Source organism: Papilio machaon, chromosome 5 (assembly GCF_912999745.1).
Source record: "Papilio machaon chromosome 5, ilPapMach1.1, whole genome shotgun sequence".
Taxonomy (NCBI): Eukaryota; Metazoa; Arthropoda; class Insecta; order Lepidoptera; family Papilionidae; genus Papilio; species Papilio machaon.
The window spans coordinates 4,780,273-4,786,568 of NC_059990.1; positions in this window are offsets into that span (position 1 = coordinate 4,780,273).

Sequence of the window (6,296 nt, forward strand, 5' to 3'; positions counted from 1 at the left end):
CAAGATCGGCTGAATCGATTTGACCGAAAATTGGTGGGCAGGTAGCTTAGAACCAGGAAACGGACATAGGATAATTTTTACCCAGTTTTCTATTTTTTATTCCGCGCAGACGGAGTCGCGGGTAAAAGCTATTTGATATAAAGCTTGAAATCTTATTCCACATGAATATCTACGAGTATACTTCTAAATTGCAACTTATTGTTACAGTTGTTCAATTATTTAACACTCCGGTATCATTCTATATTATTATTATTACATTTTGGCATCAATCAATCATACCTTGCATTAGAAATGTGAACAAAAACTTCGAGCAACAGTTATTCTATCTCTGTCTACCTCAATTGAATCAGAAGACGTAGAAGCTTCAATATACTTCATATTACGAAACAGTAATAGGAGTATCAGATACCCTAACTGATAGACCTCACTCTAGAACAAGGAAGTCGGTCGCAATAAATTACTAGCGTGCAGTTGACTCCATAAATAAACAATGATAACGCTTGATACTCGACAGAGGATCAAATCTCGAGATTGAAGCTAAGCTCTTTTGATGTTTCGCACTCACCAATAAATTTACAAGAGAAGCTTTCTCCTCACAACTTTGTTTATAACATACTCGTGAGAGTACGTTTTACAATCTCATACTGTATCTAAACATAAATACTGAATCAGGATCCTTGTGCCGCTTGGAACACATAAATACGAGTATTTTGCAAGAGAGCACCGGAGCCATGCTATTTGCAGAATTCTTGTTTGAATAGAATGTAAATAAAGTGCGTACGGCGGCTGCGTGCACGTCGTAAAATCAACTTCTTGGAGCGTTAAACACATCGATAGGTCATCCCGCAAAGTTTACACAGGAATACCGGGAAGATTGGTGCAAGGGTGGTCCCACTTTACCTACTCCTGTAAAAACATAGCGTTAAAATGTCTGATGTTATAAGAAATGACAGCAAAGGCTACGATTTACGATTTTAAAACCTTACGTTACGAAGTATTTCTTCTGTTTGCAAAAATACTAAGAAGTTACAAGTAGGTATTATTACTTCATTTTTATATTCTCAAATGTATTATACTTGCAAATTGTTACATTCCATGTATGTAATATATTAAGAATGTGAATTTAAATGCAATATTTCATTAATATTGTCACATTTAATTTATAATGCTAATTTTCTGCCTATCGAAATGATGAAATTATCAAATGTACAGTTTAAAAGTACACTTAGCTGGAATACGTTTATCGGGCCTTATAATATCTTTTAGAACCACAAAAATACCTGACGAAAATAATCTTCTACAAAAATTGTCCGCACAATAAACAGAAACTTGTTAAGTTTCTTAACCTATATGGTTCAATGCAATATGAAATTAAATTTGATTATACTAAATTGTTTTGATATTGAAGGGAAGTGTCGGTAGCACAACAGGACGTCCCAATGTTTATTCTTGATGCACAAGGCTGTAGATTTTGTCTTTATTGCATTGTAAGTGCCACAAGTCATTCATTGTCATTGGTGAGAGACCAGTCAGAAAAAGTACAGATTATATTGATTTTCAAATTCATACCCAGATTTTTTCAATTTTAAAATCCAACAATCAAACTTTCTAGGCAGAAAGTTATCTAAAGCAGACGGCTGTGACGTAATCAGTGATATAAATGAAATCGAAGAGACACCAGTCTGAGGGAACGCTCTCTAAAATTTACTGACATCAAGTAAATGATATGTCGGGTGTCAGAGGGCGTCCACTAATAGCTATTTCTATCACTTAGTTGCATTTAATTAGCCGTTGTTTATTGCATGTTACTAGCGAAACAAAACAATCGCCGATATCTGGCCTTGTCACGTTCTAGATTGTTAACATCAATCAAATTAATTTTAGTTTCATACTGTAAATAGAATATTACTGTACCCATTCGTAACAACAAAATTAGGGCAATAGTTTATTAAGATAACAGTTATATTGTCGCGAAGGTTTGACCGACCGCTTTAGGAATGGAGCCGACAAATTAAACCTTAATCAAACAGATTACATCTCAGTGGGACAGCAAAAATCTCGTCATTATGACACCAAGGTATAATCAAAAAAAGACGCGTACATCACGATATATGTATTTCTAAATTATAAATGCCTTTAAAACTATTTAAATACTAGCTGTCGCCCGCGACTCCTTCACCGCGGAATTAAAAAGAAAACTTAATTAGTAGCCTATGTCTTCCACGAGACTATGTTCGACATCTTTGCCAAATTTCAGATCTGGAGATACCTTCTACAAACATCTATCCAAATATCCAAACTTTCGCATTTATAAATATTAGTAAGATTTTCAACTAAATCAGTAAAATCAGAATAACTAACAAATAAGGCTTGTCGAATTCTAAAGTTATATTTTTCCTTCAACATTTATCTTCGATGAATAAATAAATAAACTCCTTTCCCGGGTCGTTCCTCAATATACCCTTCAACATACTCACAACTTACAACAAAGCTTCTAATACATTGTGGATACAACGTTATTTATTTAGCACTAAGTCTAACAATATTATTATTATGAATTTTAAAATTAAACCTCCTAAGAAATCGGTGTTGCGTGCAACATAGTAGTAGCCTTAAACATAAACTGCCAGTTGCTTAATGTCGGCTCGTAAACTTAAACACAATCGTTGGTACCAAAAAGTTTCACCACGTTTATTGTATGAAAACTATTTCATATGAGCTTTCGTTGTTATAAGCTTGTTGTTAATTTAAGCTTTCTATTCCTAAAATTTCAAAATTCGATTTATTTTAATTTAATTTTTTTTTAATATTATTAATTGGTATTTAGTACAGGGAATCTATTTTACCACCTAAGTATCTTTAAGTAAAGGTCTGAAATGCAAAATAGGGCAATTATAAAGATATCACTGAAGTCTTTAAAGATTTATATGAATTGCTTTAAGACAATACAATTTATACTGAGTACACCACATAATTAAGTATACTAGCTGTAAGTAACCTATTTAATTTTGTGTTGTATGTTACCTATATTTAATCCATCAAACAAGTCTGGTGGCGCCAGACGCGGCGCTGACAGCTTTCAAACTTATCATTCTAATTCGAGTGAATTATGGACACGCGCGATAAGAACTCTGCTACTTCATGTTGCGGTTATAATGTATAGATATTAGCTGCTCATCTCAGTACAATGTTCAGATTTACTGTGGGTTTTCACTGCATGTATACAAAAACATTTTGCTTGCCATGATGAATAAAGCTACTTTTCACATTGACTGTGAGATTTATATATATTAATTTTATATTATATCAATTTAAATTTAAATTAAATTACTTGATCCCACAGTCAAATTATTTTATATAATTTTGTGGGACATAGTTCTATTTTAGGTTTTTTTTATTGTATTGTAAATAAATAAATAAATAATAAATAATAACTCATAACCTAACGTTTTTGATGGTTGTGAGTCTGACTACAGCAAATGTGCTGTATGGTAAATGTTATAGGAAAAAAGGATGGAGCCGTCAAATATTTATTAAAGTGGAAATATACTATGTACTACAACTATAACTGCAAACCATTGTGATTCAGTTAACTTCTGTTAATTTATTAATATACATTTTAATCAAATTAACATATCTTCTGATTGCAACATATTGGACTATCTCGGCGGCTGACCCCCAACCGCAGACAGCTGTATGTTCATATAATATACACGTAGACATACGTCCGATGCGCCGTGCTGCCGACACACTTACAACGCAATTAATTCTCATTAACATGTACAGAATCATCCGTCAAATTGTCACATTGTTTGTAAATAGAAAGGCTATTTTGAGAGCTACAATTCGCAAAGAATTAATATGAATATAACTAGTGAGAGGGGAGTCAGTGACTCGCCGTCAAGCGACAAGTAGCGTCGTCTGGCACACGTCCAGTCACTGAACTTGATCGCCTGGGATATTCCATCTTCTGCTGTTTACGAGACGAGTCTCAGATAATGACCGCCTATTACACGTCCACTTTCAATTGCACCTTACGATAATTTCGAGTAAATATAGCGTAGTGAAATAATACTAGGCGCCCGAGATAAACTTGTTTTAGTAACAATGTAAGGTGCGCTTAGTGAAATATTGTTATTCTTGGAGACCGCCCGCGTAGGACCTCCTGGTCCGCTTTGTTTATTTTGATACAAATATTTAATTATTAATATACGCATATTAAAAATGAATAAAAATCAACAACAACGTGAAAGTAGGACCAGTACAATGGTTGTCAAAGTCCCAGAAATCGTAGCGATAAGCATTTTTATTGTCGAGTCGATGGATGATGTTCCTCATAGCAGTTAATAACAATTAAATTAAATTCGGTATCAGTTAACGTAAGAATTACGAAACATAAGTAACGGATAACCCTTGCTGAATCGTGTGATAAAAGGCGTGCGACTTTTGTATTACTGCACGGAGATAAACACGGTCAATAGCAAATTGATTTATGTACACTCGTGTTCATTATGTTTGATAGAAACACAGGTAACTATGAATATCATATTTTCTAAATACCACACATATGGATTTAGTTAATATAACAATTAAAAAAAAATACGGACTTAGTGTCAATAGCCCTGTATGATATTACGTTGATATGTTAGGATTATACTTTTTCCAGTCTTTACCTTAAAGACTGACAATTGATTCGTATTAAATGACTCCAGAAATATAGCCAATTCGCAGAAAGGAATAAATGGTGCGATGCTAAACAGATCCGTAAGATATAAAAAGATGAAAAAGACTTAATGGCCTCAGGATTTACTTCACAATTTCTATAAAAGATAAAACATAGATGTCTATATAAATAAGTATCGTTTCTTAATTAGAATACCCCAAAAGTGGGAAACTGAGTTACTGATAAATTGTGCAAATAACATAAGGTAAGCTTCTACGTTTTTCAATATGTAGACGTTTGTCCGTTAGCAAGAGTTTCATTTGCAGGCGTCAAATTAGATTTCGTCGAAGACAATCAACACGACACGAGACCTCTTAACATGCGTGATTCATCTTAATCAAATGAATGAGATGAATCTAAATAGATAACAGCGGTGTCTTTAAATTTATACCAATCAGAGCGAAGCTTTCCTCAACTTCCGTATTAGAATTGAGGAAAATATTAAATCTTTTAATATACTTCACTCCTTCCTCCGTCCACTATGATCTAGCCATTAATCAATGCCGTTACATAGAGGTCCTTGGATTCAAATTCCAATCAGAATCACAGTTTTCGATCGAATTTGTCATAACAAAAAATAACCTAACAATCCGTACAGTCAAGTTCATTGGCAGTATTCCATCTTAAAAGTCACAAAGTTTCAACTTTACGCCTTGAAATGTATACTTTAAAAGTTTGTTAATGTTGTATTAACAGTATATTCCGCTCTATAAGAGCGGTTAGAGGTAGAGGGAAGGTAACCCGTAGCAAAATATCGATTGTGTCCTAATTATTATTTATAAGAAGAGGCAGAGATTTGTTCTAGTTGCAATTTTTTTATAAATGGAATACTGCGAACGAAGGCAACTGTAGTACATCTTGAATTTCATGTAAGTGTAGAAGTAATTTGAAGTCGATCCCGTCCGATCCGAAGCGTCGGGATAATATAAATGTTCATTGCCTACGTAAGTGCTGCTTTAGCTTCATATCTAAAACACTTAAGGTAATGATTAACAACCAAGTTACGAATATAATTTTTAAGAATTTATTACTTAGTAATAAGAAAAGAGAAAAATTTATATTTTATGTTTGATTTAAAACTAACTTTAAGGCTAATCAACTATTAAAAGAATAGAATTGTATATTCACGACTATACAATTCATGACAATTTATATATTTCACGACATTGAATCCATTGAATCAACGCCACTGAATCAACTGATTAGAAATTTAATATGTAAAAACTGTCATGGCAACAATCACAAAAGGTAAGTAATCACCAACAGAATACGAGCACGATAATGCGTTGTTTTAAGACGAAACGTGGCTCATATTCGATCATACGAGCCTGCTGTGGTCTTTGAACGAAATAATTATTAACATCACCTTCTACAATCACGACATTGTGTTCTTCGTGAATTAATCACTTTTCTAATTAGAATTTCATCTGAGCTGTGTGTTTGATGAATGTTTTATATCAAACAAATTTGACAAAAAATATCACAGTATGAATTCTCTATTCTGTTTTCTTCTCTGTCATAAGATGATACACATCGATGAGAAGCGTCAAAAGTTTGACTCTGTAATTTTCTT